This window comes from Petaurus breviceps, unplaced genomic scaffold (assembly GCF_028583685.1).
Source record: "Petaurus breviceps papuanus isolate PSGF00001 unplaced genomic scaffold, PetGlider_PUasm1.0 174, whole genome shotgun sequence".
Taxonomy (NCBI): Eukaryota; Metazoa; Chordata; class Mammalia; order Diprotodontia; family Petauridae; genus Petaurus; species Petaurus breviceps.
Window position 1 is genome coordinate 60,586,724 of NW_027185761.1, and position 21,369 is coordinate 60,608,092.

The 21,369-nt window shown below is 46.6% G+C and overlaps 1 protein-coding gene and 1 long non-coding RNA gene across 10 annotated transcripts in view; one reads left to right on the forward strand and one right to left on the reverse strand.

Moving 5' to 3' along the window:
• The window catches only part of NT5C3A (5'-nucleotidase, cytosolic IIIA), a 79,408-nt gene that overhangs the window by 25,140 nt on the left and 32,899 nt on the right, over nucleotides 1-21,369 (forward strand). Inside the window, exon 1 of one of the 9 annotated variants that reach the window (XM_069084292.1) lies at nucleotides 15,796-15,815. The exons of 4 other annotated variants lie outside the window; for them this stretch is intronic. The gene's annotated coding sequence lies outside the window, so the exon portion shown is untranslated. Of the gene's footprint in view, nucleotides 1-15,795; nucleotides 15,816-17,568; nucleotides 17,672-21,369 lie in introns of those variants that run through there. 4 more of the 9 variants (XM_069084288.1, XM_069084290.1, XM_069084293.1 and 1 more) reach the window with 4 other exon arrangements.
• Nucleotides 15,829-20,132, reverse strand: LOC138158198 (uncharacterized). Its single transcript, XR_011167589.1, has 3 exons — nucleotides 19,507-20,132; nucleotides 18,305-18,543; nucleotides 15,829-17,165 (listed from the first exon to the last, which is right to left on the reverse strand). It is a non-coding gene; the product is annotated as an uncharacterized lncRNA (long non-coding RNA).

A 21,369-nucleotide genomic window follows, 5' to 3' on the forward strand; every position in this document is an offset into this window, starting at 1 on the left:
TAATAAAAAAAATTAATTAAATAACTAATTGATTTAAATAAATGAAATCCATTTATTTTAGTTAACTGTCTCCCTAGCCCAAGCCTTTGTTTTCTAGCCATTCACCATCCATTTTTCACTTGCAGGTTCTTTCCTTGTATACAACTGGTAGAAAAACAGCTATATTTGAACCCCCATTGGGTCCCCTGTCCATAGCCACTGTGGGCTACCACTTGAGCCTAAGAAAGGGGGCACCATATTCACCTATTTTATCCAAATTTTGCACGACTAAGTTCAGAATTTGCCATTCTTTATTTTTTCCTTCAACAAAGTAACCAGTAAATTGGAAAACCACCATTTCCTGCTTGTGCCTGGCACTCTCCCTCCTCATCTCTGTCTCCTGTTTTCCCTGGCTTCCCTCAAGATTAAGCTAAAGCCTGGCCTTCCACAAGAAGCCTTTCCCGATCTCCTGTAATGCCTAAGGAAAGCTTAAGTGGCTTCCCTCTTACTGATTTATCACCTGTGTCTTGTCTGTCCGTAGCTGCTTTCATGTTGTCTCCTCCATTAGACTGGGAGCTAGCTCCCTTGAGGGCAGGGACCCTGGGAAGTGGGTGCTGTTATTATCCCCATTTTACAGCTGAGGAAACTGAGGTAAGTAGAGGTTAAGTGCAATTTCCCAGGGTCACACAGCTAGTAAGTGTCTGAAGCTGGACTGGAACTCAGGTCTTCTTTTCTCCTGTACTCTATCCATCCACTGCCCCATCTTTTGAGCAGTGGTATATACATAGCTCTGAATTGGCTCCGTGGGGAACGATCAAAGAAATCAGACACAGCAGAAACACAGACCCACCTACAGATTGAGTTGTGGAAGCAAGACAAGTAAACATGAAATAAATGGGAGACAGGCTTGTGCCCAGGAGTGTAACATAAATTTAGAAAGATCTGGAAACCTCTAAAAATGAGAATTTCCTCTAGACAGACTTGGGTGGAATTCTCTCCAAAGGGAAGGAAGCAGAGCCAGGAGACCAATGCCTACGGGGGCAGGGACCGCTGCCTAACAGGGCTCAAAAGCCGCAAAACCCCTCTCAGACCGGCGGTCGGCCCCTCTGGGTCTTTGGATTTAAAGCCCTTCCTCCCCTTCATCTTATCTTAAGACATCAAATTACCAAAGTCTGCCTATTCATCTGCCACCGATCCCAGTCTCACCTTCCTGCTGTTTTCTGTCTCTGGTACCAGGAAATCACTTTAGTTGGTACCTAGTCTGTGTGGTTGTTTAGGACTGTCCACGGCATCAGAACAAAATTTCTCTTAATGAAAAAAACCTGTCCTTTCTGAGAGTTTCAAAAATGCCCGACCTTTTCTGGTACAGATGCTTTTTTTTTAATTGGCTTTTTTGATGCAGAAGCACTCTGCTTTCCTCTAAACAAGGAACACGGGAGAGAATTGCTCCATCCCTAATAACATACTTATTTAGGCTGAAGAAGGATAAATTGACTAGACAGCTGGAAAGGCAGGTTGTAATGAAGAGTTTATCAAGACATTTTAAAAGCATACTGTGTTGTAACACATGTACTCAGGAGCTCTCCCGTGGTTTTTTTTAAAAATTAATTATTTTTCATTATAGCTAAATTAAAGCACCACTTTAATTTTTTTTCAGAAGCAATATAGAAATTTTTAGTACCACTAAAAAGATTTTCTAGGTCAGAGCTTGATTACTCAAAATTATAGTATAAATCTTGGACCCTTTTAAAATAAATCTTGAAGGTACTAATGGGGAATTAAAAAGCATATGCCATCTATTTTCCATAATAAAATTATCACCACTTAACCCTGAAAACATAGCCACTAATAAGTGAGGTTCCATTTTTCCCTTTCTTTCTGGCCATAGCCTGGCCTCAAAGACCCTTAACCCATTTACTGAAGGCATTGTGGCATTCAACTAAGTAATTATAATCACAGTTGACACTTACATATATTAGACAATTTGAGCCTCACAATAGCCCTGTCTGTTGGGTCCTAACCAGTGTTTTTATCCTCATTTTACAGATGAGGAAACAGGTTCAGAGAAATTGAGTCACACAGTAAATTTCACAGGCAAGATTTGAATCAAGGCTTCTCCTGAATGCAAGTCAAGTGATTGTTTAAAAAAAAAAAAAACTACCACCCACTGCCTCTCCTGCCTCTCCAAGTAATTGGCAAGCAGTATGGGTTTTGTCACATTAAATAGTTTTTCATTTGAACTTTCCAGTTTTTGCACAAATTCAAATTCAGCCAAGCATGGATCAGAGAATTAAAGTGACTTTACTTAAGGTTTAAAATAATGGTGCCCCTCACGGCGTCAGGAGAAATTAAGAAAGGCCCCCCTCCAGCAGAGTGAATGAGCAGATGTGAACAGAGCCCCCCAAGCTCGGCGGGCAAGCGTGAATGGGTGGCAGTCTCTGTCATGGGGGAATTTCTAAATCAAGGAAACCACTGATCAATTGGAGGGATCAGAATGGAGGGGGTCAGGGAGGTTTGCAGTATAGAAAGGGAGCAGAGGCTAGGTCGTGTGTGCACGCTTTCTCTTGGGTTCGAAATTATTCATCTGTAAACAGCAATAGACCTTGCTGTTGGCGCAGATCCTTTTTACTTAATTTAGGTTTTGAACAACATGCCACCTTCCTCATCCCTATAAATGGCATCTTCAATCTAATTTATTGAATCTTTCTGAATATCATACCAAGGCTTTCTACGTATTAGGAACCACGGTGGTAGATTGGGTAGAGCATGGGACGTGAGAGTCAGTAAGATCTAGGTTCGAATACTTCTTCTGCTGGAAAATAAGGCTCATCCACCTCACAGGGTGGTTGTGAGACCCAGATGAAATGCTATAGGCAAAAGACTTTGTGGACCTTAAAATGCCGTATTACTGTCAGCTATTATTTGGGATTGGGGGGGGGGGGTACCTTGTAATCATTGATCAATGCAGACCTTCCAGAAATAGCAATGTGAATTTGATAACTGGTTCTCAAAGATAGAGATAGAAGAGTGTGGAGAAAGGAGGTCGGGGAGAGGGAGAGGAGGGTACCCGTTCAGTGGCTGGCTTAGAGATGTCCTGGAACTGGCTGAGGGGCCCGAGATCAGGACAAGAGAAGGGAATCACCAGTTAGGGCTTCCTATGTATTTTCTGTTAAAACTGATGTTAGTATTCTGTATTCTCGTGGAAAGGGTTTCAAGCAATTCTTTGCCACTAGTTTACTGATTTGTGCAAATGGGATTCCTTCCAAAATATTTTTATTCCTTTTTAATATCCTAAGATTTTCTCAGATTCACCTGAACCCCCCCCCTCCAAAAAAGTCAATTACTAGTTTATAAAATCCCTTACAGAAGTAAGTATTTATTGACTCAAGGGAAAGTGCAGAGACCGGGCTTCTGTACTGTCGAGGATGAATTTTCCCGTGAGCAGCGAACTATGTTGGACAGAAAGCATTAAGGATACCGCATAACCACTGCACAATGCTTAAATAACAGAACTCTTTAGCTGCTTCTAATAGGACTCAAAACAAAATACCAACCCCAAACAATGCAGGTCATTGTTTTTACAATTTTACAATTACAGTGGACAGAATGCCAGCTGGCTGATAGAAAAATGATACAAAAGCAAAATGCACTGTTTGCATCTTGTTCCAATCCAAGCCCAGGGATCCATCTGTAAAGAAAATGACAATCATAGACTCCAGGACCACGAGTCCTCAAAAAACAAAGTCAAAGAGAATTTAGCCCCAAGTTTCTGACTTGTGAGAAATTAAGCATCCTCACTCTGTTATCACAAATCTCTCCTTCCTGTTGTCCAAGCAGCCATTCATTTCATACAGGAAATTAAACTGTGCGAAAATCAGCGAAACGAGCAGCCTCAAGAAATTCACAGGGGCAGAAACTGCCAGGAAATTACTTTGATCCAAGATACTCGAACAAAGGAATGAATGAATGAATCCGCTCAGATTAGGAGTTGGTCCGCCGCTTTTATTTGTGGCTGTAAGTCTGTGCCGCAGCTCAGGGAGCTGGTAATTAGGTGGGGGATTTCAAATATCTCAGTGTTTTAAGTGCAAAATGTTTTTAGTCAGTTTTTTGTTGACTTAATAATCATTCTGATAAATATTTTACCCAAGAAAGTGAAAAAGCTTTTCATGGAAAATAGCATCTCAGAAGTTTATTTTCCTGTTACTTAGTTACCTAGTGATTTGCAACTAGTAATAACAATAATTAGTGATTTGTCATGTGATATATTACAATGTATCATGGTAATTAGTAATGTAATTAGTAATAATAATATTACCACCCCTAACACACTTCATTTAGCACTTTAAGATTTGTAAAAACATTAGCTTCCCATCTGCCCCTCCAGGAAGCTTCCCCTCCTCACCACAACCCCACCACCCACAAATGCAAGATTTCTCATGTCACGTCCGAACTCTGTGACCCTATTGAGGGTTTTTGGCAGAGATACCGGGGTGATTGACGAATTCCTTCTCCAGCTCACAGAGATTTAGGACTGGAAGGAGCCTTCGAGGCCATTGAGTTTCACCCCCTGTATTTTACAGATGAGGAAACTGAGGGCCAGAGAAGTTATATAACTTGCCCAGGGTCACAGCTAGGAAGTGTCTGAAACAGAATTCGAACTCAGATCTTCTTGTTTCCAAACCGAGTGCTTTATCTGCCATACAACACTACCCCTTTTTTGAATGAATTCCAGTGAGGGGATGAGTGAATGAATGAGTGAGCCGGGGGAGGGGGAGGCCGTATTCCCAGCATTTCACATAGCATCTGCTCTTAGTAGGGGCTTAATAAATAATGAATTGAATCCTAGTGGGCAGTAATGGAAGGTTTTTTAGTAATTGCCCTGTTTGCCCTCCCTACCCAAGTCCTTGAACTGCCCTTCCTGCCACAGCTCTTCCAGTGTTCCTGGGGTCACTGCTGTCATACCTGGAATATTTCAGGAATTCTGTATTGGAGGAGAATTGCAGGAGAGCTCAGGGATGCCTCTTGGGAAGGTAACACCTGTCTGCTGAAGTGCTTAGTTTGAGACAGGGAGCTCTTGGCAATAACCCTACAGGGAGCCCTTGAGACTTCAACCCCTTCTTCAGCCAAAGTTTAATCAAGAGAAGGAAGTTTTCTCTTCCCCATCTCATGGAATACCCCAGTGAAAAAAAGTTGGACAAAGGTCAGGATAGAGAAACTGAGTCTTGGCTTCCAATACAGCTTCATTCCTTCGCCCAGCGGCTTCCTGGAATAGTAGATAGAAGCACACAGTGACTTCCCAGGACCAACGGGAATTGTGGGGGACGCCTCATTGAAGGGAATCCATCTTACCTTCATCACTAACTTGTTGCTTGCCTTTGGACCGGTGGTTTCTTGTAGACTTCTCTATAAAACCAGAGAGGCCAAGCTCAACCATCTCTCGGGTTCCTTCTAGTGAAAACACTTTTGTGATTCCATATCTGAGAGTTTATTGTGGTTATTGAAAGGAGGAGGGGGAAGCCTTGTTTGCACGGGTCTGGGAAGGGATTTATTTTTTCCTATCCAGATATTAAAGGAATAAAAACCCTTTAAAGTATCTGATTGGACTTCTTTCCTTTGCCTTGTTTTTACTTCTGCCAGATGCCAGAAGGGATTGGGGGACGAGGGAGAGGAACCGAGGATATCCATATCAATTAATGAATTTTAAAGATGCTTATTGGATTAGGTTTTTTCTGAGGTTTCAAAGTTTGGAGGGTGTTTACAGTGCACCAAGGCTTTTAGGCACATTTCCAAGTGGGAACAATGTCTAATGACAACGTTTAGCTTTTTAAGTTGGCTCCCCCAATTTGACAAAGGAAAAGTAAGTTATAAGGCTTTATTCAGGTTGGTGGTGGGCATCACTTTCTACTCAGTAAAACCAACAAGCTCAGGCTTTGTTTGCTTGAGAAAGGAAGCCTTTACAAAGCCCTTGCTACTCCGTGGAGAGCCCCCCACCCTCACCGCCCCCCTCCCACCCTCCAGGCTTCTGAATTCTAAAACCAGAGTTGCCAGCAGGAGGGATGAGATGGGATTCTGTTTCTATGACAACGAGGCCGCGCTGCCAGGCAACAAAGAGCAGACAGTGTCTGCATAAATCTGAGGCCCAAGTATTGCTAGGAGCTGCCTGGCCTTTATCCCCACCTTCCCCCCCCCATGAAGAATGCAGCCCCAAGTTGCCTTACATTGGATTAAATCCTTTCCCTGTGGGCCCTTTTGTGTGGCCCTGCTCTGTTCAAAGCCATTCTCCATGTCTTCCCTCCATTGCCATATCCCTCTGAAGAGCTCAGACCCCTCCATCCTGGGCCATGATGGGACAGGGGAGGAAAAGGAGAGAAACCTCTCCTCTTCCCGGGAGATGGGCTGGGGATGGGGAGAACTCGTCCAGCATCACCCCCTCCCTGCTCCCTCGTGGTCAGCAGAGCCAAAGTGCTGCTGGAGCTTCCCAAACCAGCAGGCCCCACACCCCAAGCGTGTAAGGCAGTTAATAGCATCAGGGCGTACGCATCTGCCCTTTTGTGGTGGTTAGAGGTGATGTAAAGTGAATATATTTGTGTAAAGATGAAATGTTTTAAACCCTGCATAGCTGCCCTAATCTTGCATCTCACCCTGGTATAATGGTGACTGGGATCTGGAGGGCTGTGGCAGCAGAGCTCAAATCCAGGCCAGTTCTATTGAACCAGAATCCCAAAGAGCCGAGGCTTAGGCCAGGACCTTCAACCTCATGGCCAGAAGGAGCTCTCCAGGGCACTAGCTCAAGAGTTAATTGGTGAATTTTCAGCATGAGCTTATACACCTTAGAAATCAAGCAAAAGCCATAAGTCAGAACTGGTTTTATTGTTTTCTTGATTAACTAGATATAAGAAAGTGATAGAGAAAATGCAGATTAAATCCAAAAGTGTGCAATGCATACATTTTTTTTCTGGAGAGCTGGTTGTTAAACATCTATCAGCATAGCCCTAGAACTCTGAGTTGAGCAAACTCGTGCTAGCAGTACAGGACAGCACCTTCCCCAGCGCACTGTCTAGGAGCACCTAGAGCTTAAGTCACTTGCCCACAATCACACAGCCAGTATGTATCAGAGGTGGGATTTGAATTCAGCTCTTTGTGGGTTTGAGTGCAGCTTTCTGGTCACTAGCCCCATGCTTCCTCTGTATGAAAGAAGCCTTAGGACAGACTATACCCTGTGTTCTGGCAACCAACCAGGCTGTAAAGTAGGGGGCAGCACCAGTGACCAGAAGGTTAGCAGATCAGGAGTGAATGTTACAGCCTAGGGAATCAGGGGAAAGGGAAAGAGTATGCTAAGAAGCACATAGGACAAGAGAGGATGCTGGCTTTAAAGTCAGAGGGATTGTGTTCAAATCCTGCTTCTCATACTTAGTAGCTGTGGGACCTTGAGCAAGTCACTTACAGTCTTTGGTGCCTCTTTTTCTCGTCTATAGAATGAGGGGAGTTGTTCTAGCTAGCCTCCCAGGCCTCTGCCAGCTCTAAAGCCAAAGTCCCATGAATCCCTTCCTAGACCGTCTGCATCACTGATAGAAAATCTCTTCAGATGACCAGTGAATTACCTGTCCCTGAAGGAACTGAGCTCCTTGTTCTTGAGAGTCTCACTCCAAATGAAGCCAGATGATGCAGAGAGATCATACTTAAGTGGGAAGATGGCTCACAGCCTCTGCACAAAGGGCCCCAAACCCAAAATAATCATTTTCTGGCTGTTGTGGTCTTCCCACCTTAAAGTACAGAGGAGGAGGAGAAGCAGAAATCCCCCCTACCAGGAAGGTCAAAGCCTTGACATTCAGGGACCCTGATGAGAAAGTGGGCTGGGGGACCATGGGGGAAAGCGGCCCAAGGCTAACGAATTCTTCACAGGCTTCGTGAGTGTGTTGTGAATTCTGTCTTCCAGAAGAGAATCTGGAGGCATGCTGAACAAACAGGTGCAGCAATGGAACAGAGCATCATTCACTGTGCCCTAAGAAATGACCGGGGAGAAGAAGCCAGAGAAGCACAGGAAGATGAACAAGGCTGGGCAAAATCAGCAGAAGCACAACAGTAGAACAAAAGAATGCCAAAGGAAGTCTGAGCAGGAGGCCACGTGCCACGTGTCTGCTGGCTGGGGAACTGGCAAGCCAGCCCAGCTGATGGGCGCTGCCCATGCCCCCCAGAGGGTGGCGCACGCCTGGTGTGGCAGGGACCTGGCAGCCTCCTGACAACAGGAGGATACCCTGGGGAGTGTGGGAAGTCTGCTGTTCATCTCTTCAGCAGAGAGGTGCAGGGGATGGTGTCAGGCCTGGGGTCAGGAGGACCTGAGCTCACACCCAGCCTCAGACACTCACTTAACCACTTCTGCCTCAGTCTTCCCACCTGTAAAATAGGGTTAATAATAGTACTGGCCTCCCAAGATGATGAGAACCAAATGAGATCACATTTGGGATGCTCTTGGTACAGTGCCTGGTACATGGTGAGCGTTATATGGACATCAGCTGTCAGCATCATCTTCATCTCACGTTTCTCTCATGACATCTCTTTGCTGTGCTTCCATTTTGGTCTGTGCTGCTCAGAGTCATACCCAGAGACTGTTGTCTGGGGTCACTAAAGGAGCTTTGCAATTTCCCAAAGACCAGTACATCTTTAAAAAAAAATTTAAACCATCATCTGAAGGTGATGAGTTTGGCAGGCATCAAAAATCTGCCCCCAATATGGAATTGATGAAATCACAGCAGATAGAAAATAACTTTTTAGATATACATAGAAGTCATTTCAGAGTCAACTCTCTCTCTGCCTCTCTGTCTCTCTCTCTCTCTCTGCATCTCTGCCTCTCTCTCTCTCTCTCTCTCTCTGTCTCTCTCTCCCCCTCCCTCCTCCTAGCCTTCCTCCTTCCCTCCCTCTTCCTTTCCTTCTCTGTCTCTCTCTTCCCTTCACACTCTGCCCCACCAGACCATGGACAAAGTCAAACAAAGATCAGAATTACAGCAGCTGTAGTAATTTACCGGTTTCAATGAGCTCATTTCTCTGAGAAAACAGGAAATAGTTACAAGTCACAACATTGAGCATCATGGCTTGGACAGATTTAGCAGGTAGAGATCATTGAAAGATCCCTGAAACCACCTCAGGCAGCAAATACTTGATCTACTTGCCAAGTGGAGAGATATGGCAGCTACGAGTAAGACTGGTGTATGTGCTGATGGTGAGCCGTGTCCCAGCTGTGACATAAGGGACACCATTCATCAGGAAGTGCTAGGGAAATGGGAAAGATGGTCTCCGTGGGCCTGTGACACTGTCAGGACTTCTTAAACCCTCCGGCCACTGCCAGATCTCTCCAGTGGGATCTGCAGGCCCTCAGAAGAGATGGACCTAACAATCCACACATAAAAGACAGCGACCTCACCATCCATGAAAAATAAAAGAGATCAACCTAACAATCTGTACGTAAAAAAGACAGGCCCGACAATCTATATGTAAGAGAGATTGACCTAATAACAGTCTATACATACAGGCCACACTAAACTGTCGCGAACACTGAGTGTGGCCCAGATTATGACCCCCGGTGTGAAGGGCCCTTGAATCGTGCCCCAGTCAAATAGGAGAATGGAAGGAGCAGCTGAATCGCTCTGGCACATTGTGTCTCGCTTTGTGTTACACACATTGTGCCTCCAGATTTCTTCCTGTCACAAAGCCACCTTCCTAACATCTGGACTCTCTGGATGATGCTTTGTGTGTCCAGGTCATGGGACATCACTGTCTCAGAAGATCACAGGGCTGTTGTGAGGATGAAATGATAGAAAGGGCAGAGGACTTTGCAAACTTTCCAAATCACTATGAATGTGTCATTTATGATTGTGGAGGCCCTTTAGAAGGACCCACACAGGAAGTCACAAAACAGTGACAACAGCAGGGTTGTGATGGTTGCTAGTGCAGAGTGGGCCATGATGATGGGATCATGGCTCCGGGGAGCTTTAGTGCTTCTTCCTGATCCACTTCTTCATAACATAAAGTCTTCACATGCTTTTGATGTGGAGGAAATTGATATCTCTTGACTCATCTTGAAAATTATAGGTAGTGCCCACATACATACCTGTTAGTCATTAGCATGCAAATGTAATGTGGAATTGTTTTAAAACAGAAATCTAAGACTTCTCTTTACCTTGCCCTATCTGGGGTTGGAACAGCTGGCTTCAAATCCCAGCTCCATTACAATGGTATGACTTCCCCTGCAAGTTGCTTCATTCACACTTATCTTGGCCTCAGTTTCCTCCTCTGTAAAATGGAGAGAGGGTGTTGGACTGAATGACCTCTGAGGTGCCTTCCTCCTTGAGATCTAGGAGCCTAAAATCTCTAACTTCTCTCCACCTCAGTTTCCCTATGTGTAAAATTAGGGGGCTAGACTAGGTGCCCTCTTAGGTGCCTTCCAGACCTAGATCTGGGATCCTGTTTAAAAAACCCACCATTGTTACATTTTGGAGCTGGAGTTCAAAGCCAGTTTCTAGAAATACATACACACACAGCTAGGTAACACAGTGGAATCAGGAAGACCTGTCTACATGAGTTCAAATCCTGCCTCAGACATTTACTATCTGTGTGACCCTGGGCAAGTCTCTTAATCCTGTTTACCTTAGTTTCCTCATCTATAAAATGAGTTGGAAAAGGAGATGGCAAACCAGTCCAGTATCTCTGCCAGGAAAACTCCAAATGGGGTCATGGAGAGTCAGGCATGCCTCAAAAACAATTCAGTTAACACACTGATGGAGACAAGTGGACTAGCCACAGAAAAGGCTTCCCAGAGCGAGGTGCCCTTGCACCAGATCTCTGGCCCGCGTAATGGAGCCCCTCCCACAGTTCACGGTCTCGGCTGCATGGTGAATAGCATGCTGGCCAGAACAGAGGAGGCAGGGATGGTGCCGTGGTGCTCAGCCCTGATCTGGCTCCCAGAATGCCTCAAGAAAGAGAAGCAGCCGCAGCTTCAGTCAGCATCCTGGGAAACGGGGGGGGGGGGGGCCCTTGGACAGATCCAGCCTCTGGTCCCTCTGTTCAGGGGCAAGGTGAAGGTGTGGGATCGGACAGTTTTAAAGTTGTTTTCAGCCACAGAATTCTGGAGTCCTGATGATCCTGGGATTCTTCGGCAGAGTCCCATGCTGCACATGTGAGACCATCCGCTCCCCTTGTGCCCTGCCCAGCCGCTGCCTCTGGCCTGCTCTTGCTTTAAAAGAAAGAAGCAAAGGGAGGAAGGGGGTAAAATGCTTTGGGGAATGTTTTCCTTTATCTTCCATTAGAAGTTGTGGTGACACACACATGCAGAATGTAGGTGAAGGCAAGAGGAAATAGGAACGAGATCCAAGTTAGAGATGGTGCATGAGAGTCAGTCAATCCAGAAGCATTTATTAAATGCCTGCTGTATGCCAGGTGTTACGCTAAGGGTGCCAAAAATAAATGGCACCTGCCTTTTATCATCAAAGCAACACATTGCTGGCATTCTTGTTCCATTGTCACCAACTCCTTGTGACTCCATTTTGGGGTTTCCTTAACAAAGATACTAGAGTGGTTTGCCATTTCCTTCCCCAGCTCATTTACAGAGGAGGAATCTGAGGCAAACAGAGGCAAGTGACATGCCCAAGGTCACACAACCATTGTGTCTGAGGTCAGATTTTAACTCAGGAGGATGAGTCTTCCCGACTCCAGGCCCAGTGCTCTGCACAGCACTATCTAACTGCCCTAAAAACATCCATACCCCAAACATAATACAGAATATACAGGTGTGGTGAGCGAGTAAAAGTACCTAGAAAAATGCAGGGTAGTTTGTGGGGAAAGGCACTGGAAGCTGGAGAGGTCAGCAAAGACCTCATCCACAAGGTAGTATTTATACTGAGATTTCTGAGGAGGGAGGGCATGCCAGGCATGAGGGACAGCCTGCACAAAGGCCGGCAGGAAGGCCAGTGTGGCTAGACAGGAGAGGGCATGAAGGGAGAGTGATAGAGAAAATGTCTGGAGGGCAAGGTTGGAGTCAGGTTGTGAAAGGCTTTAAATGTCAGACAGAGGAACTCAGTTGTTGATCCCAAAGGTGCTATGGAGCCAAAGCAGGCTGTGGTGCAAGGGAGGTTAGAGCTGCCGTGCTCCATGAGAAGCATGTAACCTTTCTTTCCCCATCAATGGCGAGCAGACATGTACACTGGCACACACAATTATTCACAGTCACATTGATGGCGTTCGCTGTTGATCTTCTCAGGGATTTTATTTGGCTTCCCTTCAAGAGAACAATGATTTTTTTTAATAGTTGCAAAAAGAATTCATGAGCAAGAAAATTCTTGAATAAATACAGTCATGTTATCACCACAATGGTAGCAGCTAGCATTTACAGAGCACTCACAACAGCCCTCTGAAGGAGAGACTAAGTATTATCCCCATTTTATAGATGAGGAAACTGAAGCTGGCAGAAGGTAAGTGACTTGCCCAGGGTCCCTCATCTAGTAAGCACCTCGGGCTGGATTTGAACTCAGGTCTAGTGCGTAAATGTCAATAGTATCATGAACTAAAGCACTGCATTTGAACTTAGGAAGAACTAAGTTCGTATTCTGCCTCCCTCATAGCTGGGTGACCCTGGGTGAGCCAGTCTGCCACTCTGCAACTCCCTCTTCTGTAAAATGGGATAATAGTGTCTACCTCCCAGGCTTACTTTGAGGACCACAGGAGACAATGTATGTAAAACATTTGGCAAACATAAGAGGTGCTATATAAATTAGCTGCTGCCTGGATCCCTTCTAAGACTGTTAGGCTTCCTAGAAAGGGGTAGGGGGTATTACACCCAGGGGACCTTTGAGATCCCATTACTACAAGCCTGAAGCTTTTTTGGCTGGAGCCCTAGGCAAAGAGAGAGATACATTCAGTTCCAGCCTCTTTTTGCCTAAGGGCATCCATGGCATTTGTCCTGACTCCTAAGCCCGTGATTCAGGCTTCTGCCCCTACTGCCTCCATACAGGCCAGCCCCCCCCCCCCCCCCCCCCCCCCCCCCCCCCCCCACCCCCACACTGTTCTATGGCCCCTTTCCGGGAGATCAGCTCTTGCCAAAGGTCAAGGCCATGCCAGCCAGCATGCAGCCCAGAGTCTGGCACAGGGGAAGCCCTTAACAGGCCTTCAGTGCCCTGACAGGATCCCCCTGACTTCTGGGGAGCCAGTGATGTGTGGCTGCAGCCCCTCCTTCCTGAGAGTACTCCTACCCATTTCCCGTACTTGGCGTTCTGCCTCTGGTCTGTACAAGCCAGCCCAAGTACCTGGAATGTGTTCCCTCTTCATTTCCTCCTTTCATATCCTTGGACTCCTCCCCTCCTTCACTCATCTCTTGCCACCTGTTGTTCTCTGGTGCCTTACCTGACTAACCCCACCCCTGTTTTCTGGGCTTCTTCCTTCTTTCAATTAACCTTGGTTTGGGTTTGGTGACTGTCGGGCAGTCAATCAATAAGCATTTGTAAAGTATTTACAATATGCCAGGCACCGTTCAGATTGCTTGGGAAACCAAGAAAGGCAAACACACAATGCCTTCCTTAAAAGAGCCCCCATTCTGAGGGGAAACAGCCCGTAAATAACTAGGTAGCAATGAGATGACATGGAAGGCAGTTTGGGGGAGAAGGGGCCTGGGAAATGAGCTTCTGCACAAGGTGGGACCTGAGCTAAGGCTTAGAGAAGCCGGGAGGTGGAGGAGAGGAGGGAGAGCATCCCAGGCCGGGGCAGGCAGTGAAAAGGCCTCAGTGAGTAGGGGATGGCTGTGTTTGAGGAGCAGCGGAGAGGCCTCTGGAGGGTAGAGATGGGTAAGGCAGGAGGGCCCGGCCTATAAAGGGCTTGAGGAGCCAAACAGTTTCTGTTAATCTGGAGGGAAGGGGTTGCCTTTGGAGGTAACTGAGTAGGGGATGCCCTGGCCAGACCTGCAACTTAGGGACATCAGTTTGGAGCAGTTAGAGACGAGCAGGACCAACCGAGAGGCTTTGCAGTGGGTCAATGTGAGGGAATGAGGCCCCACAGCAGGGCAGTGGCAATGGCAGGGGAGAGAAGGGCGATGGGAGAGGTGCCAGGGAGGCAGAGTCTACAGGACATGGCAGCAGATGGCACGTGGGGGTTGTGACACAAGGTGGTGAGCCTGGATTGCTGAGAACAGGGCGGTGCCCTTGAAGTTAGGAAGAGGGAAGAAAGATAATGAGCTCATACCAGAACTTATTTTGCTTCAGGTGTCTATGAGATGCCCCAAAATCAGCTGGCTGTGTGAGACTGGGAATCAGGAGAGAGGTGAGGGCTGGATATGCAGGCCTCGAGAGGATAGTTGGGTCCATGGGAGCTGATGAGATCACCAGATGAGTTAGTGTAAAGAGAGAAGAGCCGTGGGGGACCCTCGAAGTTAGGAGTATGACCAACATGAAGACTGAGAATAAGCCATCAGCTGGGCAGGAGCAGAGCAGCCTCATGAAGACCTAGAAAGGAGGGACTGTTCAGGACAAGAGAGAGCAAGAAGGAGGAGAATTCAGAGATCTCCATAACTCTGGAGGAGAGAGTTAGTAGGGGCTGCTGAGGCTTCAGAGAGGGTGAAGACACCAGACAGAGTTTGTATGAGCAGGGCAAGAGAACCAGCAGGGATGGTAGGGGTGAGGGTGGAGGGCATGGGCCTGTCTGCAGGTGACAGGGAAGCAGTTGGTGGCCAGGGAAAGATTGAAGGTGAAAATGTGCAGGAGAGTAGGAGAGATCCCTCCACTGGAGAAGATGCCATCAGATGGGCTCAAAGGTGCATGTGGAGGGGTGGCTGACCTTGGAGAGGAGAGAGGGCACCTCTTCACGTGAGATAGGCGTGTGACTAGGCTGCATTCCCCCGACACCACCCGCCGTGAGAGTACAGACTCCTTAGGGACAAGGACGGCTTCATCTTGGTGCTCACATACCCGGGGTGCAAGGAATACTCGCTACCTCGTTGGAAAGCAGAGCACGTATAGACAGGGATGACCCCTCGGGGAGAGGCCTGAAACCAGAAGCACAGAGCCTGAGTGGGAGGGGCCTCAGGGTCATGGAGCCCCCCCGTGCAGCTCCACCCCAGACCCCCAAAGCGCTCTGCCAGGCTTGGCCTGAGTAAATGGGAAGTCAAGGCAATCTGTCCTGCCTTGGATAGCTCTCAGTTCCGGAAATCTCCCCAGCAACTTCTGGCTCTTTCCTTTGGAGCCCAAAGGAACAGGCAGAGTCTGTCTTCTGTGTGATGGGCCTCCACTTACCTGAAAGCAGTGAACATTTCCCACCCCAGTCTTCTTTTCCTCAGGCTGAGTAGCCCCCAACTCTTCAGGGGGTCTTCATCTGGTGCTGTCTCAAGGCCTTCCCCATTCAGACTGTCCTCACTCCCACCCAGGGGCTCTCCAGGACCTGATGCACCGGGTAGGCCTGTAACCTTCTTAGGCCTAACTCTAGGGATCTTTTTTATTTATTTAAACTATTTTTTTCTTATGAACTTCAAGAACGTGATTTCAGCATACAAAAGATAGAAAGAGATTTGTCGATGGAACTGTCAACTTGTATTACATATTATTGTATTATGTATTATTATTATTTTTATTTTATTATTGCTTTTTTAAAGGCTATTCAAACCATGGCACAGTAGTAACAAAACCGCCTTGTTTGTCCCTTCTGAACTTCCGTTGGCTTGTGTCTGTGTCTTCCTTGATTTGGTTTTCAGGCGTCTCCTTTGCCCCCCCAGACACTCTCCCAAGACACCCAGTAGAAGCCCCTGCTTGTCAGAGCACACCCCGGCCCTGCTGTTCTGCCCCCACAGGACCACACTCTGCCCACAGGTGAGGAGTGGGACTCCCTCTCAGCCTCCTGGAGCCGGGATGGGCCGGTGCCGCCAGGATGGGCCAGTGCGGGCGGCCAGGCTCTTGCTTTCTGTGCTTGTCTGCCTCTGTGTTCTCTTGGGCCCTGGGTTCCTCCTTCTCCTGGCCAGATGCCCTCCAGCCTGCATCAGTTCATTAGACGTGATGAGTCTTCCCAAGTTTCTCCAGATCTCCCATCCATGTCATTTCTTATGGCACATTATATTCAGGAACCATTCCCCTGCTGATTGGCCCCCACTTTATTTCCAGTTCTTTCCTCCCACAAAAAAAAAATGCCGCTCTGAATAATTTTGCATATGGAAGACCTTTTCTTTGAACTCTTTGTGGGTTTGTGGGGAGACATGCATGGTAGTTAAAGGCAACCCCAGAGTGGACAGAGAGCTGATGTCAGGATCAGAAAGCCCTGAGTTCAAGGGCAGCCTCTGATGGTGGCTGTGACTGACTCTAGCCAAGTCTCTTAACCTTCCAGTGCCTTAGGGTCAGGAAGGTGCTGGCCTGCCTCGATGGGAGGAGTCCAGACTCTGGCTCTGTCCCTGTGCCTGGACCTAGCTAGAAGTGCTGACCTTGGAGTCAGGAAGAGGTGGTCCAAGGCCTTCTTCAGACACTTACTTTCTGTCTGCCTCAGTCTCCTCAGCTCTAAAATGGGGCCATGATGGCACCACCTCCCAGGATTGTGGGGATCAGATGACATGATCCTTGTAGTGCAGATGGGTCTTCCCCCTCGCTCTGGGTCTTACCCAGATCAGGTTTAGCCTTGGGAAAAGAACCCTTGGGTGTGTTTGGGGCTAGAGGGGTCTTCACATACTTTCAAGTTGCCACATAGAAGAGCCATTAAGTCTGTTCTGCTTGGGCCACTTTGGGAAGAATTGGGGGTGGAGGCTTCATCCAGGAGGAAGTGAGTGGGTTTGATATTTGGAAGCATTCATGAGCAGTTAGAGCATTCCAGGAACATAGTGGCCTACCCCTCGGGCAGGGCATCCCCTCCCACTAGCTGAGGCTGCCTCACAGCATGGACTCAACCCCACAAGGCCCCATCCAACCCGAGGCATCCAAGGTTCAGCCGTATCTGCTCACACTTGGGAAAAGCACGTTAACTGCAAGATGTTCCCATCCGTAGCTGGACGTCCCATAAATGGAAACTGTAGCATGACTCGGTGATCTACGGTTTATTAAAACATTCAGCATAAACAAGGCTGCTTGTGGCCTTCAACAGCTGGAGAAAGGCTTGGGCTGGATTTCTCCCACTGGACACGAGGCTGACAGAGAATACGTTTGCAGAACGTCAGTTTGGCAGTGCCCCCGATGATAAAACTGCAGAGAGGGAGAGAGGGTGCCCGGCCAGCCTTATCTCCCATGTCCGGACACACAAGTTTATGGCAACATTACTATTTATAGCAAAACACGCCTGGTGTTCTCAAACTGTTGAAAACACTTTCAGCATCTTTTATTTCCAAGCAGTTTGCCATTTTCTGTTTGATCCTGGTAATGCAGTAACCCCCCCTCCCGCCGGCCCCCTGCCGTGTTTTTGCACAATTGGTAAACCAAGGGAGCTTTTGTCCATCTTCCTGCCCAGACTCCTTGCTGCTGTAGCACAGGCTTCCTCCCAGCTCGAGGAGGCAGCTCCCCCCCCCCCCCCCCCCCCCCACCAAAGTGCAAATGTTGCTGACGACGTGTGGCCCAGGACTGTTTGTTTTGCACGGGGATTAGTCAGGCCCTTTGGGACCGCCTTCGGTTGCACCTTGGGCTGCCTATATTAGTCATTCGCAGGCAGGAAGAATTTTCTTTTACTGCTCTAGCTCCTCCGGCAAACTTCGCTGGTAAGTGTATCTGATTCATGTAAACTTTGTACTGGGAGCACGGCTCCCAGCTGGATTTGGGGGTGCTCCCCCGGAGAGTTAGACAGCCTGGCAGAACTGGCAGAAGAAGCAGCAGAGCCCAGCACAGCACTTCTGACCCCTGAGAGCTCAAAAAGGGGAAGATAGTTCAAGTGTCAGGGGCTCATCTCAAAGCTTTCTTTGGATCCTTGCTGATTAGCCAAAATAAGCAGTGGTATGTAGAGTACCCAAGAATAAGACCTGAATCTTGTATGAATCGATATCCTGTCCATTCACTTACCCTCTAAATCAGGTTGTAGATTCAGGTGAGTGCCCAGGTTTTGGGTGGCCAGTCTAGACAACTGGGCCGTGTTTAGTTTATTATCAAAGGTGAGGTGGCCTAGAATGGGATTAAGCCAGTGACGATATTCTGGTGTGCTGTTATAAATGACTTGTTGTTAACAGTGAAGCTTGTATAAGTCTTTCTTAGTAAATTAGAAGCTTAAGATATAAATATGTGAAAGCAACAGCCTAAAATGCTATGTTGTTTTGAGAATTCACTTGTTATTTCGCAGTTGTGGGAAGCCCTGGTCTGTTGCCAAGTGTGTGCCCTCCTGTCCTTTTGTTTACATTTACCTCTAGAGGCCCAAAGGCAGGAGAAGGTCAGAGGATGAAGCCACTGCTTTCTGGTGGTTGGCTTGAGTGTTGTTGACCGTGTGCAGCTTAAGCTCTTCTGTCTGTGGATCCAAATTGCCATCCCAGGACAAGATCAAGGACAGATCTCTGAGGAGTTCTTAAGTTCAGCACCCAGGTTCAGTCAAAGTTACTGCTTCCAGGAAGTTGTCATCTAGATTACAACAGCCTGTTCTGCATTCCTTGAAAAAAAATAAGTAAGGTTGCCTATACAAGTTGCAGCAACCCTGTGCCTTATCTTGCCTGTCTGTAAAGTGACAGGCTTGGGCTGGATGGCCACCAAAGCCTTATCCAGCACTGTGAATCCCAAGGTCCTATGAAGATCTGGGAAGTTCTAATGGAAAGGCTGACCTGAAATATTTAAGAAATTGGGTCTCAATTGCTGTTTTGTTCTGCCAGCATTTGAAATTTCTTTGACACCCCTGAGTCTGGTCATGGTGTCTGGGGCACAGGGTACTCTACAGGATAGTTTCAGTTTTGAGTTTCATATTCTTAGCTCGATGTCATATCCCTTCTGTTGAAATCCGTGTTCAAGTAAAAGGTATTTACTTTTGTTACCCCAGAGGAACCATTTCAGCTCAGAATCCAGTGCTCTGACCCACCAAGAAAAGACCTAAAAATATGTTTCTTAAAATGAGATGAAACTTTTAAGAGCATTCTAGGGGCTGACTATAAGGTTTTGAATCAAGGAAAATATAAAAATTCTTGGGTTTGCTTAAATTTTAGTAATGTTTCTAAAGGTTTATTATAATACGAGATATCATTTGTATGGTTTTTTTAAGTTTCAAACTAGACATTGATTCTAGTAGAAAATTTCTAGAATGATTTATGAAAGGAGGCCTGTGTAATTAAGCAATTAATTAACTTGGATGCCAAGAGGGAGATTCTATTTTAAACATAGGTATTTTTTTAAGACAGAAAGAGAAAACATCATTTCAGAAGTCATTTGATTCCTTTGAATTTCAAGCCTTCAAATATATTTTTCATTATAAGAAGCCACTAAAAAGTTAGTATATAAAATGAGTTTTCATCAAGGGATTTGCAAACTGTATGTTATCAAGTCTTAGTTATCATAAAGCAAAGAGCTTTCAGGAAAACCTCAGTGGTTGACCAGTGTGACCCAGTTTCAGTAAGGGGGTTCTTACCTTCAGTCTAACTGCCTGGTTCTCTCCAGTGATGTTGGCACAGACTGCAAGCTCACAAGGTAATATATGTCCACTTTCAAAAGATCAGTTTTCCACATGTCAACATTCTAGGGTCTTCAAAACCTTGTTTTGCAGATAACAACAATCACAAAGTTGTTCCTAAAGTTCCAAGAATTCCCATTTCTAACCTGGCCTCAGGCTGCTCAGACTGAGCTGGCTTTCCAACATCATCAGAGCCTCTGTGACAGGTGACAGAGCAGCAATTGCCAGGACTGTCTTTATCAAGCCGTGTAGGTTTACAAGACCATCAATTTAAAAATACACTGCCCTGATTTTCTGTGGCCTCTCTCAGGTTCATGCCAGAAGGCTGACATTTATGCTACTATCTCTGACACTTCTATGGCTGCATAATAATACTGATCCATGAGAATGATGGAATCCAGTGTGGTTAACACGGGGTGTTATCTTCGAATCAAGAGAAATCATTATTGTCCTGTGAAATCACAAGGGGCCGCTGGATTGAAATTTGTATGAAGATGTGAGGTTATTTTTATAAAGCAGAGTTTAAAAGTGAACCTTAAGCAAGCTGCTGAGAACTCTAAAAAAAATCCAGGAGAGGCAGGGTATTGTACTAGTTTAGGAGACAGGAAGACCTAGGGCAAGTCCCATCTGTGATCTGTTCTTACTGTGTGACCCTATGCAAGTCACTTCCAATGCCCCAGACTACACTCAGACTCTTAAGTTATAGACAAATGTCCAACTATTTGTATTGGGAAAGGGATTTTCCTTATTACCAAGGTCTGATTAAAAAAAAATTCTAATTCTCCATCAATCCTCATCTTTCTCTAATAGTGAGTACCCCTGACGGGTCAGGAGTCAGAGGTAGCAAAGGGTAACAATCTCTGAACCACATTAGACTTTGGAATCTTGGAGCCACATATTTCAGCATTCATTTGACAGTATATGAAAATTGTCTTTCTAGGTTCCCATAGGAGTTCCCACACCCTTGCCTGGACATTTCTATATTGTTCTTCCCTTTTCAGACAACTGATAATAGCTTCAGATTTTCAAAGCACTTTGCATACATTATCTCAGTTGATTTTAATAAAAATGGTATGTAATTCGTGCCTTCTGGAAAGCCTGAACCCCTTTGCAGACATCAGTCCTCAGAGGAAAGCTTCAGGTAGTGTCAGTTTTGTGGAGGTGCAAATTACTGCCTGTGTCACAGGTTTCCCAAGAAGGGGCTGGAAGGCCCCAGAACTCCTCTGAGGAGGGGTGACCTTTTTGGACTATGGGGGGAAAGGGCCCAGGAGACAAGGTCACAGTGCCTGTCCCCCACACCCATGCATCAGGCCTAATTACTGTTGGTTTGGGATTGATCTACTTCCCAGTGGAAAGTTCTGATCATAACTGTAGAAATACGGTCAGAATCCAGCTCACTGAACTTGGACTACAACTTGTCACAAGGACATAGGAAAGGGATTGGACCCTGAAGTTAAGACTTCAGAAGGGGTAATTAGTGCCTTTTGTCTAAACAGGAGCTAGGCTGGAGCCATAAGAGAGGGGATCATGGGATCATGAGATCTGGGAAGAACCCAGAGTCAGAAAGAGAAAATTTGAGCCTAAGAAGGGAAACCCTGGTCTGAGCCAGGTGGGGCATCCTAGGCTTCAAGGGCACCAGAAGGCAGGGTCGTGACGGCCAGGCCACACGCAGATGTACAGTTGGGGGCTGCATCTGACCATCATCAAAGATATCAGAAAAGGAAGTGGGTTTGACCTCCTGAGCCCGAGGTGACCCAGTGGGCCGGTAAGGTCATCAGTTTGGACATTCCCTCCCACAATGCATCGTGCTCCACTTTGCTG